General features: G+C 39.0%; 1 protein-coding gene and 1 long non-coding RNA gene across 2 annotated transcripts in view; one reads left to right on the forward strand and one right to left on the reverse strand.

Annotated features, from left to right (window-relative positions):
* LOC122558930 overlaps positions 1-18,325 on the reverse strand; it is a 269,987-nt gene that overhangs the window by 189,644 nt on the left and 62,018 nt on the right. The gene's annotated exons all lie outside the window — the stretch shown is intronic.
* The window catches only part of omd (osteomodulin), a 35,793-nt gene continuing 24,206 nt past the window's right edge, over positions 6,739-18,325 (forward strand). Inside the window, exon 1 of the mRNA XM_043707888.1 lies at positions 6,739-7,087. The gene's annotated coding sequence lies outside the window, so the exon portion shown is untranslated. The remainder of the gene's footprint in view (positions 7,088-18,325) is intronic.

Consider the following 18,325-nt stretch of genomic DNA (forward strand, 5'->3'; position numbering starts at 1 on the left):
TGGAAAATAATCTCCAGACCATCTGGTATTTTCTTCCTGGCTTCCTTGGATAGCCTAGGATATAAATAATTTGGCTCTGGTGATTTAGACAGCACCAAAGAAGTCAGTCCCTCCAGTATTTCCCTTCTTATTATGCTAATTTTGTCTAATATTTAACATTCCTCTAACTGGAACCACTGTATCAATCCTCTCCTCTGTGAAGACAGAAGCAAGATACTCATTAAGAAGTAGGAACAAATTACTGCAGATGCTGGAATCTGTACTGAAGACACCAAATGCTGGAGGTCACAGCGGGTCAAACAGTATCCATGAAGAGACAGAAAGCTAATGTATTGAGTGTAGATGACTCTTCTTCTCTCTCTCTCTCCATGGATGAACATAGAACATTACACCACAGTCAGGCCCTTTGGCCCTCGATGTAGCACTGACCTATGAAACCAATCTGAAGCCCATCTAACCTACACTATTCCATTTTTGTCTATATGACTATCCAATGACCATTTAAATGCCCTTAAAGTCGGTGAGCCTACTACTGTTGTAGGCAGTGCATTCCATGCCCCTAGTACTCTCTGAATAAAGAAACTACCTCAGATATCTGTCCTATATTTATCACCCCTCAATTTAAAGCTATATCCCCTTGTGCTAGCCATCACCATCTGAGAAAAAAGGCTCTCGCTGTCCACCCCATCTAATCCTCTGATTATATGTCTCAATTAAGTCACCTCTGAACCTTCTTCTCTCTACTGAAAACAGCCTCAAGTCTCTCAGCCTTTCCTAGTAAGACCTTGGCCTCCATATCAGCCAACATCCTGGCAAATCTCCTCTGAACCCTTTCCAAAGTTTAAACATGCGACTGCACCAAAGTTTTGTACAGCTGCAGTATGACCTCATGGCTCAACAACTCAATCCATCTACTAATAAAAATTAACACTCTGTATGCCTTCTTAACAACCCTATCAACCTGGGTGGCAACTTTCATGGATCTATGTACTTGGATACCGAGATCTCTCTGCTCATCTACACTACCAAGAATCTTACCATTAGCCCAGTACCCAACTTTCCTGTTGCTCCTTCCAAAGTGAATCACCTCATACTTTTCAGAATTAAACTCCATTTGCTACCTCTCAGCCCAGCTCTGCAGCTTATCTATGTCCCTCTGTAACCTAAAACCTTCTGCACTATCCACAACTCTACCGACCTTAGTGTCATACACAAATATACTGATCCATCCTTCTACACCCTCATCCAGGTCGTTTATAAAAATAACAAACATCAATGGCCCCAAAACAGATCCTTGTGGTACACCACTAGTAACTGAACTCCATTGCAAAAGCTGCAATTGGAACTTCCAATTATAACTCTATGTATCCACATTTTTCTTTTATCCCTTTCTCTACCCTATCTGAAAACTCTATATCCAGGGATGCTGAACTACCATTCCTGTCTCTCGTTAAGTTAAGTTAAGTTTCTGTTATAGCAATTATTTCATGTTGCCACATGTGTATCTTTGCCCTCAGTCCTTTGGCTTTATTTGCTCTACTCATTGTGTTTACATACACACTTTTCAGTAGTGCCAAATCCTTGGCTGTATACTTTGTAACCGCTGCTTCCTCTGTCCTTCAGAGTCACTAAGTTTCTGTCTCCCATTTGTCCTAAGATTCCCATTCATTTGCCAATATAAATTAAACCCTCCCCAACAGCACTTATAAATCTCCATGCAAAGATATTAACTCGGTCCCACTCAGGTACAGATCAACCAGCTTGTCCATGTCCCATTTTCAGCATAATTGGTCCAATAACCCAGAAATATGATGCTAGACCAGCTTTACAGCTACATGCTCAATCATTCAATTCTCCTATTTCAGGCCCACTGTGACATAAGGTGACTAGTTTACATATACTTAAATACCATTTATTCCAGAGATTGGATTTGAGCTAGTGGTTTGTGGGATTTGATCTGTGATGGGGTTTAATGACTTGTAAGTTTTTCTGTAGCCATGGTAATTTATTTTATAAAATACTATTAGAGAATACCTAGTATGTAATGGGCTTTGTTCATATTAGAAGGATTTACCCAATGAACAAAGTAAACAGATTTCTATTTCCTCCTCTATTTCTCTTGTGCAATGAATGTTTGTTTTACTTTAAAAACTAAAACTGCTGCCTTCACGTTTGTGCTTTAGTGAAAGTCAACCTCATTAAAACAAACCAAAATTTGATCTATCAGATCAGATTTCAATCCGGGATCTGACTGGTTCCGTAATAAAATCAGCTGCAGTCATAACATCACTAACATGTAGATTGGGAGTAATCCTGAGATGACAGCTTCAGAAATTCTCCTTTTAAATTTTCTTCACTCCCCGAAGTTTTTTTCAGGGCTTCATCTTCACTTCTACTCACGTCAATAGTAGCAAAATGGTCCACGAGTTATGAAAGATCACTCTCCCTCAGAAAAATGTCCTGCAGCTACTCTGAAACATCCTTTACTCTTGCACCAAGGAGGCAACATACCATCCTGGAGTCACATAGATGACTGTAGAAATGCCTGTCTAACCCACTAAGGAATTTCCTATTCTTATTGCTCCTCCCTTTTTCTTCCTCCCAACTCTGCAGCTAAGCTGCACATGATACCACAGGTCTGGCTATATTCTCCTGGTGAACTAACAGTCTTACCAATATCCAAAATGGAATACTAATTAGCAAACAAGATAGACTCAGGAGATTCCTGCAATACGTGCCTGGATGTCTGAGGGTACTTGGTGGCCATCTATTCTCCCTTTTCTGTATAGTTCTAACCTACAGTGTGACCTTCTCCAACAACATGCAGGGAAATGTTGCTGAAAATAGCAGGGCAGGTGTTTTAAAATGCATGTGTTTCAATGTGAGAAGTACAATAGGCAAGGTAAATGAACTTAGAGCTTTGGTTAGCACTTGGAACTATGACATTGTTGCAATTACAGCGACTCGGCTGAAAGAGGGAAAGGACTGGCAGCTGAATGTCCCAGAATTTCAATGTTTCAACTGTGATAGAAGGGTATGTAAAAGGGTGGGGGAATTGCATTATGGTAAAGGAGTATCTCACAGCTGTACATAGGGAAGGTACCTCAGAGGACTTGTGCAGTGAGGCAATATGGGTAGAACTCAGGAAAGATGAAATCACAATGCAGGACATTGAGAAAACAATATGTAGATAGATTTTGGTAAGATGCAAAAACAACAGGGTTACTGTGGTGAACGATTTTAACTTCCCCTATATTGACTGGGACTCAATTTGTCCTTGGGGCTTGGATATGGCAGAATTTGTTAGGACCATTCAGTATGGTTTCTTAACATAGTATGCAAACAGTCCACCAGGGAAGGGTTATACTGGACCTGTTTTTGGGAAATGAGCCCAACCAGGTAAGTGAAGTTTCATTGGGGGAGCATTTTGGGACGAGTGACCATAATACTGAGTGTTTTAAGATATTCATGAATAGGAACAACAGTAGTCCTTAGGTGAAGGTGTTAAAGTGGAGGAAGGCAAACCACAACAATATTAGGCAGGAACAGGCAAATTTTGATTGGACATGTGGAAGTATTTCAAATGGGAGTTGATAGGTGCTTAGGAGCAGCACATTCCTGCAAGAATGAAGGATAGGTATGGCACGTTACATGAACCTTGGATGGCTAGGGATGTCATGACCTTGGTCAAAAGGAAGAAGTAAACATATGGAAGGTCTAGGAGGATGGAACGTGACAAAGCTCTTTAAGTATATAAGGAATCTGCTGATTTTAAGATGGTTCAAATCACCTCAGATCTCTGGTTCTTATCCAGGGAATGTGAAATGAAGAAGCCAGTAGACAGGTCTTTCAGTGCAAAAGAATCTCTGTGTTTATTTAACTACAAAAGGTTAAATATAAAAGGCAAATGCAATAAAACAGTGAAATAGACAAAATTATACAGAGGACAGTAATTGGATGTACTATTAAATTGAACACAGGTTAAACACTATTAGAACTAAACAGCAGGTGTTTAGTCACAGAAACTATTATTAGACTTCCTTCCCTTGAGGTTCCCTGCACTGTAACCACCCACCTATTCCTACCTGCTAGCTATGTTAAAAACTTTGGGACCTCAGGATCTAAGCTCACCACTGGGAAGAATTTGAGATTTTGAAGTACTGTTATCACTCGCCATACCCAATGCTTTGATAAAGGCTTCGGACGGTGTAGACCTTCAGTCTGGGTTGAGTCTGCTGAATTGGTGGGACGCATTTTGGATTTATTGGGTGTTACTTGGTTCTCCTTGCTTTCTGGTGGGTTTTGCGAGCCGGTTTTCACCTGAGGATGTGCCCTGAGGTCTTTTGATGTCAGTTGGGTCGGTAGCATTCAGGGATTGTCAGTTCTCAGGTTTGCAGGTCGTGGTCGGTCACCACTGGTTCCCTTGGTAAGGAACAGGTTGGTGTCAGTCGGTCACAGAACTGCCTTCAGGATCCCCTTTTCAGAGAAGGCTGTACAGATCGGTCTCGGGACAGTAGCTATCTGGGATCCTTCTCTGGGTGGTAGCTGTGGGGAATAACTCACAAGTCAAATGAAGGCCTACAAGTATATAAAATTGCAGGCCTCTTATCACCCCACCAAATTTGGTTTCCTACAATAGTCCCTTTGTTGCACCTTTCAAAATGTATCTATCCAAGTAGGTGCAAATGTCTTTTCCATCAGGGGTGAATAGGCTTTCTGATTGTAATAGAATGTCCTGTGTTCATGTGACTGATTATCCATTGAAGTTGAAGGTCTTGGAATTTGTGCAGACTCCATGTTATTGAAATTCAGTTTGTCATAAAAGTTAATTAATGTTCTCGTAGGGCTGAGATGTGAACAGGTTTCCCCCAGCTTCCAGACAAACTGTCCCTGGGACTGTACATTCCAGCATTGCTTAGTTGTTGGGGTTTTCTTTTGTTAAGTTTGATTTTTTAAAAATTCCAAGATTCTGGTAGAAGTGTAGTAATTTTTGAAAGTAGGGAATCTTCTCAAAAGGATTGATATTTTTGCTCAACTCTACAAAATACAAACCATCACACTTTCCCACATTGTATTCCATCTGCTACTTCTTTGCCCACTTTCCTAGCCGGTCCAGATCCATCTGCAGCCTCCCTACTTCCGACCCTTCCTTCTATCTTTGTGTCATCTACAAACCTAACAACAATGCTATTAATTCTTTCATTCAGATTGTTAATCACTGATCTTGAAGATGATACACGTTCAAAATGTTTCAAGGAATCAGTGACAAATTCAAGATAATTACAAATAAATCCAATCAAGAATTCAGGAGAAACTTCTGTGACCAGAGAACAATGAGAATGTATGACCCGGAACAACAAGAAGTAGTTAAGGCAAATAGTGTGAATTCATTTAAGGAGAAATCAGATTAGTACAGGAGGGAGGAAAAAAAAGGTTGTTAGCAGGATGAATGAATTAGGGGGGAAAGAGATTTGTGGTGCATAATCTGCAAACTGTTGGGCCTGATGAAGGGCTCCTGCCCGAAATGTCAATTTTTCTGCTCCTCAGATGCTGCCTAGCCTGCTGTGCTTTTCCAGCACCACTCTAATCTTGACTCTGATCTCCAGCATCTGCAGTCCTCACTTTTGCCTAACACATTTCTATGCTGTACATTCTACACATCATATTCATATTTGAGCGGTGGCAGCTGTGCAGAAAAATAATGGTGAATTTTCTGGGAGTACATAGTGGTAAATTGGAAACATGCCATTAAACAATTGAGTTTACATTTCAATAATTCATCCATCCTCTTTTGAGTACATACAACCAATAGAGGAACAGTGTTTCAAATAACTAAGCATGAGGTTAAATTGAGGAATTGATATACTTCCTGGGACTAAATAACAACTTCAGCTGAAAAAGCCAGAGACTGGGAATGGGGTTAACTGCATTCTTTTGAGGTAAAACAATCACTCAAATATTTGCTTCACCTGAGAGGTAGATTTATTGTGTGCAAAATCATCAAATAATAGAGCACAGAATTAAATCAGAGTTTGTGCTGACTTTTTCAAAGAGTAATGTAATTAGTGCCGATTCCAATTCTTTCTTCATATCCCTTCAATATATTTTTCTCCTTGAAGTAGTTATTTAATTCCCTTTTAAAAGCTACAATCAAAGCTGTTTTCACTGCTATAATCAGGCAGAACATTCTAAATCCTAACCAGTCAACATGTGAAAACTAAATTCTCTTATCACCCCTCTTGCGAATCACCTTAAATCTTTACTTGTTGGTGGCGGACCTTCAGCTATCAGAAATATTCTCTCTGTATCTACTGTAACTAAACTTTTTGTGAATGAAATATCTCTATCACAATTTTCTCTCATAATTGTCATTCTAATGAGAATAATGTAACCATCACCAGTCCATTTAAGCAAACGCAAACCCTTGTCCCTGAAACTATTTTAATCATTCTCTTGTGAACCCTCTCTAAACCCTCTACATAATCTATATTTATTTAAAATTTGAATGGAAACCTATTTTTCCTCAATATGAATATTGTGTAAATCTCCAAGTCTCTGTGACTCTTGCTCCTTTTTTTTCTTCTTATTGTTCTCGGGTTAAGTTTAAGAACTGTCAATTTTTTCCATCTCACTGAAAACGTTACAGGTTTAAACTTCATCTTACTTCATGAACAACTTAATACAAACAGCAGTCAAATAAACTTGGCATGGATAGAGACAAAAATAAAATCCAACACACACTGTTTCAGTTTAGCCCTTTATTGATTCCATATGCTAAGTCTCAAAGGAAATATGCAAGATTCCTCTTTCACATAAGCTGACAGAAGCGTTTAACCATAAAACTCAGCCACAGTCAGTGAGCAAATGGTTTTTAGTTTCCAGATTAATTTATACAATGAAGACACCCACAGCTGAGTGTTGCTGATGAGGTGAGGTGAAAGTTAGCAAACGAAACCAATATTAAAGCTGTGTTTTACGACAACCATATTGCAGTTTTGTTCTGTGAAACATCTCGCCTGAGAATCTGGGAACAATTTAAGGACTAGAGTGCCCCAAAACCCAAAAGGCAACCAAAGAAATTCGTCAGGTATGAAGTTACACTTTTATTCAGAAGCTAAAAATTACAATTAATTTAATCTTCCACTTGTTACGCTTCAAAATGTGCTGAATGCAATTTGAATGAATTTCAATTGTGTTTCCATGAAAGAAGATTCCAAAGGACATGTTTAAATTGCGTTATCACCCAGAAAAGAAAATGCTGCAATTTTCACTCAACATCATAATGCCAACTGTATAAACTGGTCATTATGTAAAAACGTTTCATTTCATAGAATGACTAAGTATCAAAATCACAATGATTTAATTATTGTTAATTTAATGATGTTTTAGCCTTATTATTTTAAAATCAGCAAAACTGCCTCAATATTCCAAGAAAACAATACAGCTTGAAACAACAATAATTAATCAGGTTACTCAAAATCTAATGTACTTCTCAATGACTAGGTGATTGGCTTCCAGGAAAGAACTTATATTGCAGTAATGTTCGGCTCCATTTCCTTTGTCCTCTACTTTACAAAAATACTGCTTTTAATCAAACTAAATTATCTTCTGGAAATTCAAATGTTATCATGCTAATAGTATAATAATTCCTTAAGTAATAATTAATGTGTTTATATAGATGCAACTAAGAAGTATGTTTAGTTACAACTGTAATAGGTTCAGCAATACTTCTGTTCACTTAAAATGGCAAACATTACTTGTAATAGGTAGTTTCTCTGCAAATATGTCAGTTCATTCTTAATTTGAATAAAAATTGTTATATAAAATTTATAACTCAAATAACTTATTCTTGCAGAAGAATGTTCATGTTCTGCATTAGAACTTTTAACATGATTTATTTTTTAAAACCTCAATATAATCTGAAATAGTATAATATGGAAGCAGACAGAAAGAGCTGAGTTAAGTTTAATATTAAATCTTAAAATTAAACACAAATCTGAGGTCCACAACTAAGATCTCAAACATTTTGCTAATAGTTATATGAAAGATTTCTTTTGCCTTGTAAAGACTTCTTTTCAACTCAATAAAACAGAATTAACATCTTAGAAGTAGTTTTGCCTGATGATAAATCAACACAGATACAATTAAAACAAATCAATATGAAGCAAGTCCGATCAGCGTGACCAAACAGACCACGGTGCTTTACTGTTAATAATTCAAAACAAAATAAAAGCAGCACTGCTAAAATGAACTGTCAATTTAATGCAGCATTATAAAAAACAATTATTTGGTACAGAACTTTAAGGTGAAGCATGCATTCTTAAAGAAAACATTTGGAAAGTCAAGAAAAGAATTGCTTTGAAGAAAAAAAAACAAATTAAGTGTTCATTTTCACTATCAGCTTGGAAATTGTATACTCCACAAAGCCTGATCCCACAAAAACAATTTTTCCTTACCCTTGACTGAAATACAAATTTGGCAAGCACATGAAAACGCAACATGGGCCACATTATTCAGACCCTCTGCACCAAACCTCTCTCCTGATGATGGTGATGCTTCGTAGTGTAGAATTCCATTGATACCAGTACATTGCATTCTTCATACATAAAACCTGATGGCAAGTTATCACAAGTCACAGAGATGTACAGCACAGAACCAGACCCTTCGGTCTAACTCATCCATGCCGTGCAAATAATCTGCATAAATCTCACCCCATTGCCAACAGTTGGCCTATATCCCTCTAAACTCTTTCTATTCATGCACCCATCCAGATGCCTTTTAAATGTTGAACTTCTACCAGCCTCCACCACCTCCTCTGGCAGCTCATTCCGTATACATACCACCTTCTGCATGAAAATGTTGCCCCTTAGGTCCCTTTTAAATCTTTTCTTTCTCACCCTAAACCTATGCCCTCTAGTTTTGAACTTCTGGGGAAAAGATCTTGACTATTCACCTGATCCATGTCCCCTCATGATTTTATAAACTTCTATAAGGTCATTCCACAACCTCCGATGCTGCAGGGAAAATAGCCTCAGCCTATTCAGCCTTTCCCTATAGCTCAAATCTTCCAATCTTGGCAGCATCCCTGTAAGTCTTTTCTAAACCCTTTTAAGTTTTGTAACATCTTTCCTATAGCAGAGAGACCAGAATTGAACGCAGTATTTCAAAAGCAGCCGAACCAATGTTCTGTACAGCCACAACATGACCTCCCAACTCCTATTCACAATTCACTGACCAATAAAGGCAAGCATACCAAATGCCTTCTTCACTACTGTCTACCAGCCACTCCACTTTTAAGGAACTATGAATCTGCACTGAAAGTCTTTTTGTTGGGCAACACTCCTCAGGAGCTTACCATTAGGTGTATAAGCCTTGATTTGCCTCACCAAAATGCAGCACCTCACATTTATCTAAATTAAACTGCAATTGCCACTCTTTGGCCTATGTGCCGATCTGATCAAGGTCCCATTGTACTCTGAGCTAACCCTCTTCGCTGTCCATTTCACCAACAATTTTGGTTTCATCTGCAAACCTACTTGCAGTACTTCCTATAATCACATCCAAATCATTTATATAAATGACAAAAGAAGTAGAGTCAGCACTGAACTTTGTGGCACACTGCTGGTCACAGGCCTCCAATCTCCTACTTTGTATTTTGTATCCAATTGGCTAGCTTTCCTGTATTCCATGTAATCCAGCTTTGCTTACCAGTCTATCATGTGGAACCTTGTTGACTGCTTTGCTGAAGTCCATACAGAAAATGCCCACTGCTCTGCCTTCATCAATCATCATCACTTTTTCAAAAAACTCAATCAAGTGAATGAGATACAACTTCCCATGCACAAAACCATGTTGATTCTCCCAAATCAGTCCTTGCCTTTTCAAATACATGTAAATCCTGTCCCTTAGAATCTCCTCCATCAACTTATCCACCATTAACGTCAGGCTCACCAGTCAATAGTTCCCTGCCTTTTCCTTAGCAGCTTTCTTAAATAATGTCATCATGTTAGCCAACCTCCTGTCTTCTGGCACGTCACCCGTGGTTATCGATGAGACAAATATCTCAGTAAGGATCTGAGTGATCAGTTCCCTAGCTTCTACAAAGTTCTGGAATACACCTGATCAGGTCCCAGGGATTTGTCCACCTTTATGCGTTTCAAGATATCCAGCATCTCCTCCTCTGTAAGATGGACACTTGTCAAGATATCACAATTTATTTCTCCAAGTTTTCTAGCTTCCGTATCCTTCTGCCAAGTAAACATTGACACAAAATACTCATTTAGTATTTCACCTATCTCGTGTGATTCCAAACTCGAGCAACCTTGTTTTCTTTAATGGGGATCGAGAGTGTGTTGCTGGGAAAGCACAGCAGCTCAGGCAGCATCCGAGGAGCAGGAGAATAGACGTTCCAGGCATAAGGCCTTCCCCAGCATCTGCAATTCTCATTTTCTCCCTGTTCTTAATGGGTCCTATTCTCTCTCTAGTTACTCTTTTTCTGCTAATGTATTTGTAGAATCTCTTTGGATTCTTCTTAACCTTATTTGCCAAAGTGACCTTATGTCTCCTTTGCGGCCCCCTGACTTTCCTCTTCAGAATACTCTGACTGCCCTTCTACTCTTCTAAGGATTCACACAATCCCTGCTATCTATATCTGACTTATGCTTCCTTCTTTTCCTTGACTAGAACCTCAATTTCTCCCGTCATCCAGCATTTTCTGCACCTACCAGACTTGCCTTTCACACTAAGAGGAACATACTGTCTCTGGACTCTCATTATCTCATTTTTGATGGCCTCTCACTTACCAGCCATCCCTTTAACTGCGATTAGCTAACCTCAATCAACTTTTGAAAGTTCCTGCCTAATCCCACCAAAATTGTCCTTCCTTAGATCTGTCAGGAGCAGAAGGGGTTTAGTCAGTGGTAAATCCATTAGGGTTCAGCACTACTATATGACCTCCTTAATTACTTTACAAACGAATTTTATTTGATTCATTCAATTTTTTTTTGTAAATTAATCACTGTAGGGATTCTTTCTAAAATGGCCGTACATTAAAAGGAACCCCATAATACCATGCTCCAATGCATCCAGAAAAATAGAAATTATGTTTACATCAGAATTATGCTTAAAATACATTAACATTTTCAGAGCAGGGACAATGTGATAAGATCATATTGGTTCAATATGAAATAATGGAACAGATTTGATTCAGCATGAAATTGTTATATGCCAAAACAGAGGACAGGTCCTCTATCCACATGGTGGAAGGGTTCCTCCAGCATGTGCTGTGAAGGCAAGAGGAAAAGCTAAGAGTGGTAATTGATGAAAGCAGTACAGTCTCAAGTATCTCATCCAACTTATACCATGACTCTTACACACTGCTCAATTCATCATATTCCAATCATTACTACACCAACAATTTCCACCAATCGTGATTCATATTTACTTTTCATAGCTTCGTCAGAACAAAACACTGCAAATGCTAAAAAACTAAACTGCTGGACATAGCAAGTCAGGCAATTCTATTTATGTCTTCACAGATGTTAATGTTTGAGGTCAGTGTTCCTTTGTTGGAATTGGAACTGCTGAGGGATGCAACACATTTAAAACCAGACACAGAAAAGTTTCAGGATGAAAGAACAAACAGAAAAATCTGTGATAAAGTGGAAGGCAAGAATGCAAATAATATGATTTCATCTTTGCAGGTTTCTGTTCTCAGTATCAAGTTCAATGACTGCTAATCATAATCTTTGCCTCCATTTCTTTTAATGATAGCTGCTGAACGTAATTCTGCTCACCCATTCTCATATCCTGGATACATATTTTGTTCCTTTCCTTGATCTATCACCATCACTTTTTAATAAAATACCTTTTTGTTAATAATTGCTGGACATACTCAGCAAGTTAGGCAGCATCTGTAGAGATGAAAACAAGCAATAACATTCCAGGTCAATGATCATTCATCAGACATGTGAATATTTACAGTATTTTCTATTTATTTTAGACTCTGTACTTTTGTACCATCATCCCACACCCCCATTTCAATCATCGTTTTCCCTTTTAACTATTACCTGACCTGAAGCATTAACTTCTTTTTCTGCAGATGCTGCCTGTTGGGCTGAGTCTTTCCAGCATTTTCTACTTTAATTCTTAGCTTTACCTCACCCTTTCGCAGAAATCACTGCTGCAACTTCATACACACATCTCTCAGCTTCTACACACTATTAACTAGCAGTCATGACAAGCACGTCATACCGTCCTAAAATACTTTTCTTTCTAGTTGGACCAATTGGCACACAATTGCGGGCAGCAGCACTTAATTGGCAAGGCTGACACAGCTGTAAACTCTAATTCTGCTAAAATACAGAATGCTTACCGACATGGTAACAACTGACACCATTGTTAACAGAAATCTATTCCTCCTTTTCACCATCTGCTGCTACTCACTCCTGAATAGTTTCTGATTTCCAAGCTGCAGATGGTGTAAGCTTGCAACTCACACTTTAACCCCTCTGCCATACTACCCTCACCATAATCACACTGTTTTGCCTTTCTCCAGTCAGATGATCAAGAATTGCACCTTGGTGAGGCAATATAGCAGGAGCAAGAAGAGGAGGAAAAGACTTGGCAGAAGAAACCCTGTCACTTTCTCACAGTTTCAGTAACCAGATCAGATATTTGCATGACACGATGGAAACTTGAATAGAGGAGGGATCTGCACATGGTGAAACACTCCAGTATAAATGGGCTGTAGCCAAGAGAAAGGGAAGGGTAATGAAAATGCAACTTGCCAGAGGGTAAAAGGACAGAAGGGTTCAGTTGCACAGGACATATTCAGTTGAGGAATATGATGAGAAAACATGCAAAAAGAGCTAGTGAATATGCATACATAAAATTCTTGGTGCATAGCAGTCTGCTGAAAAGCCTGTAGTCATCATCAAGAATAATGAAGGCATCCAGCAACAACCATGAACATAATGTCACACAGAGTCTGCAGCCTGTCCTTCCCAGTGCAGATGTGGTGGGCAATCACACAAATACAATTGTGGACCCAACCACGATGCAATGCCTGATAAATGTCTCAGCTTTCATTGTAGCACAAGCTGAAGCCACCTGAATGTTGCAAATTTGGATTTCAGAGCAGCCGAATAAATGAAGCAAAGTGTGTTGTTGAACATTAACTGAATGGGGGAAATTAGATGTGCATTCACTGGTATTGCAGTCAGATAAGATGATCATAGACAGCCCAGCTAAAAAACAGTTTTGAGGCCCTGCTTTCCATATACTCATGGCAAAGGTTGCACTCTCACTATGAGGAGCATGTGCAAAATGCAGCAGACCGCAAGGAAGGGAGTCATGGACTTTGGAGAGCTTGCTTTTCTTAAGCACCCAAGTGGTCTGCTCAATCAAATTTCAAATGGTACTATGCCTTTCGTCACACGTGTTGTCTATGTGTGCATGCATTGTGAACCACTATTAAATGATGGATAGTCCTTGTCATCCTGTAGCAACCATCTGGTTTCTTACGGATGCTGAAACGTAGATAAGTCCTTCAGAATAAAGATGTCATTGCTGTTGCCAAGATACTCGGATCTGACCTCCATAAAGCACTGTGTGAGGTTTGATATTGAAGGACAGGAACGGTGTGGTTGCAATGGATCTGAGGCGTTCGAGCGCAAAGTGACATCTGGTATGTTTTTGTTCTGTTTGCTTTGTTCCAACAAAACAAAATGTAAGGTGCTCCTCTCTCAGTGCATATAGCATGTTGGTGACCTTTCCATACGATAGTGGATGCTGATTTGAGAGATGATCAAGACGTCGTAAAGATGTAGAGTCACAGAGTTTTTGCAGCATGGAAAAAAGTTCTTTGGCCTATCATGTATGCACCAACCATCAAACAAAATGTAATTTGCTCCAGTCCAAAAGGAGCTCAAGACAAAACAGGTTTATGGCCAAGGTTCTCCTCATATGGCTGCAGGTCTACCTCGAAGAAGGTAACAGATTTCAATGAAACAGAGATGCTGCACATTTCTGCCTTACGGTAAACAGTCAAATTGTTCACTGAAAGCTCTGGGGTGGAGTTCTCCTCCTCCTTCTCCTCCTCCTCCTCTTTAAGTGGGTTGTTTTTCTTAGCATTGCCTCTGCATATTGTACCACTTATGATGCAAGCCGTCTACAGCACAATGATTGAAAACAAGTGAAAGAGGCTTTTGCAGCTTGCAATCTCCTTTTTTATTGTTTTTATGGAATAAAGCTGGTAAGGGCAAGATATTTTGCCTATTGCAAATTATCCTCAAGATGGTGGCAGTGAGCTGTCTAGTTGAACCAAGTTTGGGCCTGTGGGTGTGGGAGCTGTGATAGTCCTCCCTGCTCCTATGCACGTTTCACCATGCAAAGTTTAGAGAGGGTGATAACTGAAATGCTGGAATCAAAAATGGCATCAAAAGGGTTGAATCATTAGAGTCTGACTGATACCATAACCTGCCTATTCTGCTTGCTTCCAATGATGCTTAAAGCTTACCCAAAATAGAGTCTGAAGCAGTCAGCACTGGAGGTGTACACTAAGAGTGCAAACGCCATTTTGAACATGAACAGCACCAAAAGTGCTTACAATATATACACTACAAAATGGATTTTGTATGCTTCTCAACTTGGCTTCATCACAGCTAAAGCAAATTAAGTTAAACTTCTCAAAAATTTGAAACCTGATCTACATCAAGAGTTTCTCAAACATAAGACCATAAGACATAAGAGCAGAAATTAGACCATTTGGCCCATCGAGTCTGCTCTTCCATTCCATCATGGCCGACAAGTTTTTCAACCCCATTCTTCTGCTTTCTCCCTATGACCTTTGATCTTCTTAATAATCAAGAACCTATCTATCTCAGTCTTAAATATACTCGATAACCTGGTCTCCACAGTCTTCTGTGGCAATGAATTCCATAGATCCAACAGACTTATTTCAGCAATGTATGTTCTTAAAAATATTACAGAAACCCAAGATTTATCAATACCATCAACACTGGCTTGCTAATAGAGAAGTAGAGAATAGGAATACGTTAGTGTTTTCTAGGTAGGCAGGATGTCATGAGTGGTGTGCCATAGGGGTTGGTATTGGGGTTTCAACTCTTTAAAATGTATTTAAATTATTTGGATGAAGAGAAAAAGATAGGTTATGCCACAAAGATAGGTAGGAAAGGGAGTTGTGAAGAGGACATAAGGAGCCAACAAAGGGATATACATAGGTTAAGTGAATGGGCAAATTTATGACGAATGGGGTACTATGTGGGAAAGTGTGAAATTGTCCATTTTGGCAGAAAGAATAAAAAGGAACCATAAATGGTGACAGAATGCAGAACCCTGAGATGCAGAGAAATCTGGAGTCCTCATGCATGAATCAGAGAAGCTTAATATGCAGGTATAGCAAGTAATCAGGAAAGCCAATGGATTGTTTACTGACAGGGGAATTGCATGCAACAGTAGGGAGGTTATGCTTCAGTTATACAGGACATTGGTGAGATCACATCTAGTGTACTGTGTACAGTACTCATCATCATATGGTAGGATGTTAATGGGTTGGAAGCTGTTCAGACTAATAGCTGGAATGTGCAGATTGTCGTGAAGAAAGGCTAGACTGGCTAGGACTGTAACCTCTGGAGTTTAGAAGTGACTTAACTGGAATACATAAGATCCTGAGGGCAAGTGACCAGCTGAGTATTTACAGGATGTTCCCCTTCTGAGAAAATCTAGAACTGGGGAAGGTTGGTTGAAAAAAGGGTTGCACATTTAGAACATTGGTAACAAAACAGAGGCAAGGAAACATTTTATTTTTTCTCAAAGGGCTGAGTGTCTTTCAAACTCACTTCCTCAGAAAGCAATGAGTGAATGCAGAATCTTTAAACATTTTTAACACAAACATAGACAGATTCTTGATTACAAGGAATAAAAGAATATCAAATATTTGCAGGAAGGTAGGGTTGAGTTTAAAATCAGACCAGCTATGATCGTATTGAATGTCAGAACAGTTTTGAAGGGCTGAGTGGTCTACTCTTGTTCCTTGTTCATATATATCTAATTCTCTTAGTTCTCTTACACACAGTCGACCAAAAATTATAATGTGATAATTTTAGCTTTGAAATATACAATGCTTTCATTAAAGCTTCAAGTATTTAGAGACCTTTAGTCTAGAGGGTATTTCATCAAAAGCATAACTTTTACTCAAGGCAAAAAGGAGTTTTCACAAAAGTATGATGATTATATTCTATAGAATAACTAAATGCTGTACAAAGACTTCAGGTAGCATTGGCATTATAAAATTCTCAAAATGAAGTGACCTATTCTACTAAAAAAGAATGCGTACCTGTGAATGTGTATGGTGTTCCAATGAATATTCTCCATACACTAGTTGCCTGCTAGGTCAAAAAAAAGCACTGCACTCAATCGTGAGCTGAAATCATGTGCTGATATTCTGGACTAACTCATAAACAAAGACAATAATGTGACACCTGAGCCAAGCTGACATTCAAAGATCCTATAAGATTAGCTGAAGATTGAACTGCCAAGATAAGCAAAGTTCTTCTCTCAGTCATCAAAAATTAACAAAATTTAACTGGTCCTGATCTAATATTTTCTTGTTTAAATTTGCTCCATACAAAAATTTGATGAGGTAAAACAAAAGTGTACTAACTTGCCATATGTAACATTAGATGTTGTATAAACATGAATGTTTTATTTCTTCCATATTCAAGATACATTCTGATTTCCATCAACACGGCTGCATTCCGACGTGATTTAAAATACATTGTTCAATCTAGCCCTTAAAGCATATTGTTGAACATTGATGTTGCCCTGTCAATATCAATTTGTGATACCAGTGAATAGTTGGCACTGTACAGTGACAGAGGGATTGAGTAGTTAGCTGCGTCCTGCTTACTGACACATCAGATAAATGGTATGCTATTTACAAACGTATTAACCTGCTCTACATCACAGTTCAAAAGTATTTGCAATGCTAGAAATCACAATGGACTTTCTGGTAGTCCACCTGCCCTGAGTCCATCCGTCCTGCCAGTAATCTTTCTTTGAGTGAACAAATTGCTATCGGTCATTAGTAACTCATGAGGGATTCACAGACATACAGTGAATAATCAAACTTTTCTTTGGGTTAGTTACATTCTTTTGTCTTTTTTAATACTTACATTTAGTTGTCTATGTGTACGGAAGGTGTACATTGGCAATTACCAAGTTTTCATCCTACCCCTTAAATTTTGTGGCTTATCCAAATAAAGCTATTCTATATTCCAGCACAACATAGTGGTTAGGATATTGGTTTTCATGGCTATCTTTAAGATGAGAGATCTAAAAGTTAAAGTTCTAAATTGAAGTAACGCCAAATTTGAGGGCACCAGGCAAGAACTTTCAAAAGTTGATTGAAAGAGTTGTTCGTTGGTAAAGGGACATTTGGAAAGTGGAGGGCCTTAGAAAATGAGATAACCAGAGTACAGAGACAGTATGTTCCTGTTAGTGTGAAGGGCAAGTGTGGTTGGTGTAGGGAATGCTGGATGACTAGAGAAATTGAGATTGTGGTCAAGGAAAAGAAGGAGACATACGACAGGTATAGACAGCTGGTTGAGTGAATACTTAGAGCAGTAGAAGGACAGTAGGAATATAACGAAGAAGAAAACCAGGAAGGCAAAAAGGGGGCATAATATATCTTTGAAAATAGAGTTAAGAAGAATCCAAAGAGATTCTACAAATACATTAATGGAAAAAGAATAACTAGGGAGAGAATAAGGGCCCCTTAAAGATCAACAAGACCGCCTGTGTGCAGAATCTCAGGAGATGGGTGAGACACTAAGGAGTAGTTTGTGTCAGTATTTACTGTAGAGAAGGATACAAAAGCTAAAGAACTTGGGGAAAAAAAAAGTGATATCTTGAAAAATAGGTAAAAACAACGACTGCAGATGCTGGAAACCAGATTCTGGATTAGTGGTGCTGGAAGAGCACAGCAGTTCAGGCAGCATCCGAGAAGCAGTAAAATCGACGTTTCGGAATAAAGGCAGAGAGCCTTAAGCGTGGAGAGATAAGCTAGAGGAGGGTGGGGGTGAGGAGAAAGTAGCATAGAGTACAATAGATGAGTGGGGGAGGGGATGAAGGTGATAGGTCAGGGGCGGGTGGAGTGGATAGTGGATAGGTGGAAAAGAAGATAGGCAGGTGGGACAAGTCAGGACAAGTCACTGGGACAGTGCTGAGCTGGACGTTTGGAACTGGGATGAGGTGGGGCAAGGGGAAATGAGAAAACTGTTGAAGTCCACATTGATGCCCTGGG

This window comes from Chiloscyllium plagiosum, chromosome 18 (assembly GCF_004010195.1).
Source record: "Chiloscyllium plagiosum isolate BGI_BamShark_2017 chromosome 18, ASM401019v2, whole genome shotgun sequence".
Classification (NCBI taxonomy): domain Eukaryota; kingdom Metazoa; phylum Chordata; class Chondrichthyes; order Orectolobiformes; family Hemiscylliidae; genus Chiloscyllium; species Chiloscyllium plagiosum.